Source organism: Canis lupus, chromosome 29 (assembly GCF_003254725.2).
Source record: "Canis lupus dingo isolate Sandy chromosome 29, ASM325472v2, whole genome shotgun sequence".
In the NCBI taxonomy this organism is placed as follows: domain Eukaryota; kingdom Metazoa; phylum Chordata; class Mammalia; order Carnivora; family Canidae; genus Canis; species Canis lupus.
The window spans coordinates 35,806,699-35,817,864 of record NC_064271.1 but is presented as its reverse complement, the minus strand read 5'-3'; positions in this window follow the sequence as shown (position 1 = coordinate 35,817,864).

The following is an 11,166-nucleotide window of genomic DNA, read 5'->3' as shown; positions in this document are numbered from 1 at the left end:
GTCAATGGAGGCTGAGTGGAGAACATGAACTTCCACCCCTACCTGCTAATAACAAGATTATACCCACAGGCACAGTGTCAGAAGAGGCCTCTGACATCGTCAGATTTAAATAAGATTTATAGTCCCATTATAAAATACCCAAGATGTCCAGGATACAGCTGAAAATCCCTCGTCATACCAAGAAAAGATCACAATGAATGAGAAAAGAGCCAACAGACACCAACAAAGAGGTGACCCAGATGATAGAATTCTCAGACAAGGATTTTAAAGCAGCCACATACTCAGTCAGTTAAGTGTCTGCCTTTGGCTCAGGTCAGGATCTCAGGGTCCTGGGATCGAACCCCACATCGGGCTCCCTGCTCAGCAGAAAGTCTGCTTCTCCCTCTCCCTCTGCTGCTCCCCCCTGCCTGTGCACCTGCACAGGAGCTCTCTCTCTCTCTCTCAAATGAATCTTTTAAAAAATAAAAAATAAGCAGCCACATAAAAATGTTTAAATTAGCAATAATATACTGTCTAGGTGGAAAAATAGAAATTCTTGGTAAAGATATAGGAAGTATAAAATAGAATTAAAGGAATTTTTAAAATTAATCATTAAAAATTGTTTTTAAACTCAATGACTCAATGATAGGCACAATAGCAGAATGGGAGGCCAGAGGAAAGAATTCATGAACTTGCAGATAGTATAAAAATTACCTAAATTGAATAATGGATAGAAAATAGACTGAAAAAAAGTCAAACAGAGCTTTGAGATCCTGTGAGACTATAACAAAATATAATATTTATGCCATCGGAGTCCTAGAAAGAAAGAACGAGGGCAGGCCTGGTAAAAGATATAAAATCTAAAAGATATAAAAACATATTCAAGAAGCTAAATAGGCAACAAGATAAACCCAAAGTAATCCATGCTAAGACATAGTACACTCCAATTTCTGACAACAATGGAGCTAGAAAAAAATTGAAAACAGTCAGAGACAACCCCTCCCCTATAATGGAAAAACTATTGGAATGAGAGGTTATTTCTCATCAGAAACCATGGAAGCCAGAAGTAGTAGAAAAACTTATTTCAGGCACTGAAAGAAAAGATCAGTCCCAAATTCTATGTCCAGTGAAAGTTTTTTGTTTTTTGTTTTTTTTAATGAAGGAAAAAAAGACACTCCCAGATGAAGGAAAACTAAGAATTTGTCACCCACAGACCTACTCTAAGAGAATAGTTAAATGAAAGTTTTGAAACAAAAAGATGATGTGGGAAATTTGGAAAAACAGGAAAGAAAATAGAACGATGGCAAAAGTAAAATTATGTGTACACATAGTGAACTTTTCTCCACTTTCCAAATTGTGTTCGACAGTTAAAGCCAGACATTTAACATTGTTTTAAGAATTACTAATTGAACTGAATATGTATATTTATTGAAAGAATCCAGTTTTTTTTTTTTAAATTCAAAGTTAGGAAAGAGCTCAACTTGAAAACCTAAAATGATGATGTAAGAGAACTCTGACACCAGTAAAGGAGGATATTGTAGTTCAGTTGAATCATAAATATTTAGAAAAGGACTAAAGAACTAAAATCGAGCGACTGAGAGTGTAGAGAAAATGTGGGGATCAGAGGATGCTGAAGACAGTTAATGGCTGAGCTGAGAAGGACTGAGAAAGATACGCAGGTTATACCCCTGGCCCTGCGACTATTATTTGTAACCGGAGATTTAGTTTCCTGAAATCTGAAAGAACTATGCCCAACAATTTTAAAGATCCCTTCAAATTCTAGGATTCTTAGTTTGGTGCCCCACAGAACTCGAAAATGTCACAGATTAAAATGAGCTGCTGATTCTGTGAACATAAAGGTACACGTTGGGGTTGGGAAGATGGAGTTCAGTCACAACATACAAAAGGAAAGTTTATTGAAACTACTAGTGGATTACAATTACCAATGCATCCACCCCCCTCTCCTAAAGGCTTCATCCTAGCCTGAGATCACCAAGTAATATCTAGTCTCTAGCTGTGTGTCGGATGGAGTTGGCTCTACTGGGCTATCAAGAGCCATATTTAAATATTAAGGAATTTTGCAAAGGCAATGGTTAAACCAACGGTAGCATGAAATTGGCTAGAGCGGGAGCACTTACACTACAGAAATGGACAAACAATATAAAACAGAACATTTTATTCACAGAGCAGTTTACCAGCACACCACAAAATAGCAATTTTCCTTTTATAGACTATAGATTTATTCATATTCTGGCTCCTGCTTACCTTTCTGGCTTCATCTTTTACCATTGACATCTCTCCATTCCCCCATATTAACCCTCTAACAATATTTTTAAAGTGCAGGGCCATAAGCACTCTATGCTCCCTCTTACCTCTATGCCTTCAGACATATTGTTCCTTCTACCTAAAACACCCTCTACCATCACCAACACCATCATCCCCTTACATTCACCAACATCACTAGGACTCCTGTATCTGCATTCAATTCTACCTTTATCTAGAAATTTCTTTCTTGTGCTTATAACCACCTCCTCTAGGAACCTTTCTCTGCCCCAGCTGCTTGAACTGGGGACCCTCTACACTCTCCCATAGTACTTAACATTATCTTTTCATAACACACATTACATTGTATTGAAATTTCTTGTTTACTTGTCTGTGTCTCTAACTAAAGAATAAAACCCTTGAAAATAGAGATCTTCTGATTTAGCATTGTATCTCCAGCTTCTACACAGTGGAGGGCACATAATGATTGTTGAAAAAAATCTTTTATTAACAAACTTCAGGTCAGTATTTGCTTTTCAGTTTCATTATCTTCTATGGAAAAACATTTCCAATGGGATAAATTAGAAAATATAATTTGCTTCATGGAAAATCATTTTAAATTCAACTTCATTAGCACAGATTTATTTCATAAGGAGAAAAATGGCTCTTCACATATGCTTGCATATCTACACATACTTAGTGCCTATTTATAGAGAAAGCTCTGTCTACTCATCTTCAAATAATTTTTAAGCAATGTTCATCGTCATTAACATTATGATTATTGGTGATTTAGTTAATTTGCATTTTCATGGCACCAAACACCATAGTGCCGGGTACAGTATCTCTAAGCACATTCTAATTGCTTTCCATCTATCAAGATATTTGTTTACTGATCATCACTGTTCTCCTGGGCACATACATGATTTTTTTTTTTGAGGGGGGAGGAATTTTTAACAGCATTTTCCTTGAGGAAATTAAGACTATAATGTAAAATTTCTCGGTCTGATTTAGTCCTTACTTTACCAAAGCTCTATTATTCCAAGAAACAAATAGAAGTCAATTTTCAAATTTTCCCTGCTGCTAGAGAACATTTTTAATAATCTGTTTCCAGTAGATATACTAGCAAAGGTGCTAAATAAAATTGGTCTTGGGTAAGGTGGATTCTTTTTGTCTGCTTTGTTTTATTACTGATAATCTTCTTTTACTCTCATTTTTGTGGGGACCTTAATAATAATATGTGGGGACTCTTTTTTCATCTTCCATGGAAGCATTTTTTCCCCAGGGGATTTCTTGATTTTTGTGTTATGGCTAATTGGAAGGGGATATCCTCAGAGTCACTGAGACTGCACTTAGCTTTAATAATCACAAAGTACCTTAAAAACATAAAGAGCTCTTATCATGATCAGTTGCCCTCACCTTCATGGTTTACTTGATGCTGGCATTGTCTGCAATGCAGAAGCCAAAAGATCAAAACAGCACTTCTAGTTAATGAATTGTGACCCATGAGTAGAAATTAACAATAACCATCTAATAATCATGCGCCAATAAATTGCCATGGAATTTTGCTATCATAAAGGACATGGGAATGGTTTCCCTAGTCAGTTATAATGGATCAGGATTAATGCATCTTGAGATAAGAATCTTGAATCTAATTGAGCACTTTAATATGTTAACCTTAACAGATCCTTATTATAACTGCATTAATTACTAACTACTTGATCCGGCCAGCACCCTACCAGGGTCTTTAACTATGGTTCCTTTTTTAATCTCACAATATCATGAGATAGATATCACCATTTTTACATATTTTAGGACCACTCTTAACCAAGGTCACAAAATTAACCAGTTGCAAAATCAGGATTATTTAAGATAGTCTTCCTACTGTAAAGTCTGTTTTTTCCTATTATCCTACATACATTTCCTCTATCCTACATAAGGACTATGGTATCTTTAATGAATAATGGAATAACAGTAAAAGGAAGTTGATATTTTTAACTCTCCATACATTGGGGGAAAATTATCGGACTGGATTAAAAAAAAAAAAAAAAAGCAAAATCCAACAATATGCTGTCCAAAAGAACAATACCTTAGATTCAAAACTACAGGTAGGTTCAAAGTAAAAGGATAGAAAACACATATAATGTCCAAAAGTAACCATAGAGTGACATATTAACATCAAATTGACTTTAAAATAAGAAATATTACAAGATATAGAGAAGGAAGTTTTATAATGATAAAATCATCAATATATCAGGAATATATAACAACCATAAAATAATACAAATAAAAACCTATTGTCCATATACTTGAAGCAAAAACTGACAACGTTAAAAGGAAAAAAGAGATAACTGAACACAAATGGTTGAATAGGTCAATAATCCACTCTCAAAAACTGAAAAAACAACTACATAGAAATTCAACAAATATATAGAAGATATGAACAACAATATCTCCTAACTTGACCAAACTTACAATGCTAAAGCAGACCATCCAACAGCTGTGAAATACAGTTTTTTCAAATACATATGTAACATTACTTAGTATAAACTATCTGATGAGCCATAAAACAAGTCTCAATAATTGTCAAGACCGAATTTATACAATATATATTCTATGCCTATAATAATGAGATATCAAAAACAGAAATAAAGTGAAACTGAAAAGATTGTCAATTAACACACTTCTAAGTAATGCAGGAGAATTTTTAAAAAATCACAAATGAAATCCTAAAATATTTTGAACTAAATGAAAACAAAAGTACAATGTATCAAAACTTTCGAGATGCTGCTAAAGCAGTGTTTACAGGGATTTTTATAGCTTTAAACATCAATACCTAATTAGAAAAAACAATCTCAAATTAAACTTCTACCATAATAACCAGAAAAGGCAAATTAAACTCAAAGCCAGAAGAAAATAATAAAGATTAAAATAGAAACAAATAATAAAGACTAAATTACATTAAACTAGAAAATGAAAACCAATAGAGAAATATCAATGAATCCTAAAGTTGGTCCTTTGAAAATATCAACTAAATTGACAAACCCTTCCCTACATTAATCTGGAAAATAAGGAAGAAGATTCAAATTACCAAAAGTAAGGAATGAAAAGAGGACATTACTAGCATTCCTACCTAAATTAAAAGCATTGTAATAGGATATTATGAACAATTTTATGCCAACAAATTAAACATAGATGAAATAGATAAATTCCTAGAAAGCTACTAATTACAAAAAAAAATTATCAAGAAAAAAGCAGAAAATCTGAATAGACCTATAATAAGTAATGCAGTTGAAATACTAATGAAAAAGTCTTCCCAAAAGAAAATCTCAGTCTTAGAGGCGGCTTTATAGGTGAATTCTAATAAATATTTAAGTAAGAAATAATACCAATCCTTTATAAACTTCCAGAACCAAGGAGAAAACACTTCCTAACTCATCTTATAGGACTAGTAAGACTCTGATACCTAAGGCAAATAGCACATGATAAAAAAGAAAACTATAGACCAATATTTTTCATAAATATAGATGCAAAAATATTTACAATATAAAATATTCGTTTTAAAAATTAAAAATTATTAGCAAACTGAGTTAAACAGTATATTAAACGATTATACAATATGACCAAATTGATTTGATCCTAAGAATTAAAGGTTGAACAACCAAAAAAATCAATTATCATAAATGCCATATTAATCAACAAAGGACGAAGAACCACAGGTGTGGTTTGTGTGTCTATGTGAGTCATCTCAATTGATGTACAGAAATGTATTTGTCAAAATCCAAAACCAACTCATGATTTATTTTTATTGTACTATAGTTGACACACAATGTTTCATTAGTTTCGGGTGTTCATTAGTTTCATGGTGATTTGATAACTCTATATTCTCTATGCTCACAACAAACGTAGCTACCATCTGTCATTTCAAAATACCTTTTACAATACCATTGATGATATTCCCTATGCTATACCTTTCATCCCCATGACTTGTTCATTATATAACTGAACCTCCCACTCCCCTCTGATAACCATCTTTTTGTTTTCTATACTTATGGGTCTGTTTCTGAAAGGGGGGGGGTTTGCTTTTTCATTTGCTTTAAGATTCCACATATAAGTGAAATCAAATGGTGTTTATCTTCCTCTGACTTATTTCGCTTAGCATACTGCCCTTAGGTCCATCCATGTTGTCACATGGCAAGACATATTTTTTATGACTGAATAATATTCCATCACTCACACATACACACACACACTCCCCACATCTTCTTTATCTAATACAGATTCATGACTGTAAAAACTCATTGTATTAGAAATAAAAATGAACTTACTTTAATAAAAGATATCTCTGGGAAAAAAATCTATAGCTAATGTCATATTTAATGGAAGAATATGGAACATTTTCCCCCTAAGTAACAAGGCAAAAATGTCTGCTCTCACCAGACCTATTCAAATTGTTCTGGAGATTCTAAGGAGTTTGCAAGGAGAGGAGGAGGCAAAGGTAAGGGGGAGTGGGAAAAAGAGGAGAGAGGGTGAAGGAAGAGGAACTAGGAGAAGAGAGAAGCACATATGCAAATACCCTAGAGAAAGAGAGTCCTGAAGAACTCAAAAAAGTTCTGAATCAAAAAGATTCAGTACAGATGGGGCACAAAATATAATAGAACAAGTGTACTGGAAAGAAATTTATTCTAGAAATCAGACATTGCTAATGATTGAAATCCTTGGACAGTACATATTCATTTCATTGATTAACTAGTTATCCATTTTCCATTTCCTAGGACATTTTTTAAAGGCTAGTTTTTTTAATTCATTGCATGTATTGAGAACTTTCCACGTTGCATACTTTTAAATGTTACAAAGGTCCGTTGGGGGGAAAAAGTACAATTATAAATTCAAAGATATTACCATATAATAGCTTTCTTCTAGTCAAGTATTAATTCAGATTAAAATCAGAAGTGATAAATTTCCTGCATGTTAGTAGCCAAATATAGTTCCTGAACATATTTCCTTTTATCTGGGCCTTTAAAACCACTTTATAAATAACTACTTAATCCAGTTGAGAAGCCAGGCAGAGAAGATAGAGAACAGTAAGCTACTCAAAGTTACCTTACAGACAGAAGTATTATCTCTTGGTGAGAGACCAGTAGAGAGCAAGCCAGCAAGATCTATACCTGTGGGGAGATGCTGATGGGCAGAGCTCCAACAATAAAATACTGAAGAAGGGAAAAGATTTCCCCTTCAAAAAGAGAACAACATGAGCAAAGATATACTCCAAATATGTAGTTTTTGTGGCTGGAGAGTTTTGGATATCATGGGAATGGTTTTGGAAATAAGACTGAAAGTGTCTTGCACTGGTGTCTGGAGTCTAGGTGGAGGGATTTAAATTCTATCCTTCATATAAATAGATACCCACTAAAATTGTTTCAAGGAAATTACATTTCACCAAGCTTAAAATATCATTGACTTAAGACACCTGATTATCATGTCTCAACTTGTCAGTTGTGGAATACTAGTAGAGATATTAAATAGTGGAGATATTAAAATGAGAAACAATATGAAGTTTAAGATTGATGTAAATTATCGATTGCAGAAGCCTGATGACTTCAGATTATCTAAGGAAAAAAAGTCTTGATAAAATCTGTCTTCTGTGTTTAACATCCCTTTCTCTTCATAAATCAAAGGATTCTGTGCCCGAAAAAGTAAGAAGACTGGTAATGTACATGAAAATATTTGAACAGAATTTACTGCTGTTTGTAGCCTGAGAGGTTAAATAATGGGTTTAATGAGGCCACAGACTTCAAAACTATCCTAAGTAGGCCAGTTAATCACTAAGAGAATCATTTTTGCTCAAGGCCATAGCCCATACTCCTTACCTGGTATCTATTTTGCAAATGCACACTACTCATCACAAAAACAACAGGCCAAGCCGGGAATCACAAAATTATAGAATGGAAAGGTTGGGAAAGATGGCAGAAGTTATAAAGTAAAATCCTCCCAGTGCACGTATCCCCTCAACAACCTTCCTCACAGCCTGCCATAGCCTCAACCTCCACATTCTTTCCAACTAAACTGTAACCCTCATGAACACAGATACTCTGTCTTCTTCACCACTGTAGCCTCTTGAGTCACATACTGAGGTCAATAAAATACTTCCAACGAGTGTTCTTGTGGGGGTATTGTACCACCCATGTAGCAGTGCTCATCTTTGGGGGAGAGCTGCAATCAAAAGAGAAGTCTGTGAAAACTGCACTAAAAGCCACCTCTGGTGCCTTCTGGTAAAGACTGTCTCCTTTTCCTTATAGAAGCCCTGTAAATATTCTTAGGCAACTTCTCCAAGCCAAACTTTGCTATATCATTCCACAATTTGCCGCATATCATTGTTTCCAAGACCTTCTACTATGGTTCCCTATATGAGCTACATTCTGTCACTTATTTTTCTTAAAACTCGTGGCACCCAGAATGAAATACAGTTCCCATTGTCGCCGAGCTAACCCAAAGCACGGAATTCTCTGTGACTACATCCATGCAAAATCCTCCAGTCCTTGGGAAAAGCACACCAGATAGCAAGATGATGCTGATGAGGTATCCTTCAGAGAATATAAGTAGGTAAAACCATGAACTCCCTCCCAGAAGACTTCATTCATTCGTTAAAGACACTTCTATGAGGGGCTGGGATGCAAAGAGAAAGTGATGCAGTATGTTCCCCCTTTGCAATTGGGATCCACACTACAAGATTTCTGGGAGTTTTCTTTTCTGAATGGAAGCTAAGTAGCATTCATTAAACCTGGGAAGTTCTGAGTATTCCAATTTGCATAGTGAATTGGAATGGCAGTAGCCTGAATATGAATGGAGATGAAGTAATTCAGTAACATGAAATGGAAAATGCAGTTTAATTACCCTGAGAATACTTTTTGCAAATAAATTGCTTCTACTTTTATGACAATACTGGATCATGAACCCATTCACCTTGTGCTGGGTAATGAGGACTATAAAGCAAGTCATAAAAATGCTTTGTTAGCAATGTTGATTTTAGAAACTCTAATCTCACAGAAAAATCTTTCTCCCTAATAAAATCATTTGTAGTTCAAAAATCCTAGAAATGAAAGGATTCCCATGGATTTTAGAGGACCCTTCTTACCTTAATTAAGGAACTAAAGAATTGGGAACAGTGGTGAAAAGTATTTCTCAAGTTGCTTCAGATCTATATAGAATATATACTCCTTTACTGTTATTATATAGAATATATACTCCTTTACTGTTACTATATAGAATATATACTCATTTACTGTTATCATAAAATAGAATTTAATCTAAAATGGCTGAAAATAGTCTGAGAAGAGATATTCCTTTGAAGTGAAAATCTGTGACAATATACCAATAATAGTCCTGAGGAAAAATATTATCTATGGAATTATACTTCTGCTATCAAAGAAAATTCTGTACATTTAGAGAACAAGTGCTTGCCAGTGCAAGAGAGGAATTTTTATACCTTAGAAGAAAAAGAAGGTAAATTTTAAGAATACTGTATGCAAATTAAGGGAAATAATAACCTATTTTTACCCATTATATTAGCACAAAATTTAAAAGACAGTATAATTCATAACTAAGGAGTATAAGTCATCTTTAGACTCTGTTCATTTTAATAGGAGTTGCTACAAACTGGGGGAAATAATCTGGAAATGTGTGTTAAAAATTTAAATATGCATACTTTTTTAATATAGTTACTTTTGGTGACTTTGTCCTGTTATAATTACAAAGACATGTATCTAAGAGAAATGGATAAAGTGTTTTGTTGCAGCATTTGTCATAGTAAAAAAAAAACCATCTGAGTGTCTATAATTATGGTTAATAAAAATATTTGGCTGTTAGAAAAGTATGAGTTAGATGTTGATGTTCACATTAGAGGGATGTCCTTGAATTAGTAACAAAATATGAAGAGTAATGTACAGAATATAGCCTCTTTTCTGTAAAATCAAGTAACAATAACAAACTCATAGCTATGTATTTGCATATTTGTGTAAGCATAGGGTACTTAATATTGATTACTTCGGGGTAGTGGCAGTACTAAGAGGTGATTTTAAAGGAAGCTTTAGATCTCCATAATCTACATTAGTTCCCTAAAAAGCCACTCCACATGAACATAAAAAGTAAAAAAGTGTGCTTGCTATTTGTACACAGCTACAAGAGAGACATTCATTCCTTTCTCACCCTCCCACCATAAAATCACCACACCTAAACATTGCCACATGGAAATTCTAAAATCATCATAGTTTCAGAGAAATGAAATGGAAAAGAGAAGGCTTTCTTATGTACATTTTTCAAAAAGCCATGTAATATTTTAGCAAATAAAAATGAAACTCATAAAAAAAAAGTTGTACTGGAACTATTTAAGAATTTATGCGGCCCTCACACCCATCAGGGGCATTACAAAGTCGGTTTCAGGACGGAAATTAGTTATAATTAACAGAAAGCATATAAATACTAGATTTCTTTTCATTGGCTTGTTTAATTCATGTGCTTTTTTTTTTTTTTTCTGGACTTTTTGTCTCAGAACTGTACCCAAAATCTACACCTTGCTAGCATTAGGACCAGAAAGGGTCAGAGTGCTTCAAATCATTCCATAGTCAATACTTTCTCATTCTCTCTTCAAAGTTGATCCTCCAGTATTTGCTTCCGAGTTCACATGCCATATTTTTCATACAAAGATCCCACTGCTAATATGGCAGCAAACAAGACATTTCTTAGAATTAGTTTTCCAGGAGTTATGAAGAGCTTACACCAGCTAATTGATCTTTCACTCCCTTGACCATTTCCCCGTATAGCCTGAAGTGCCCTCCATGGAACAAAGTTTTCTCTGTGCTCATTATCTAAGCAAAGCTAGGTAACCTAAGCTGCAAGTCTCACAGAAAAACAAGGAGACTTATGTAGGCA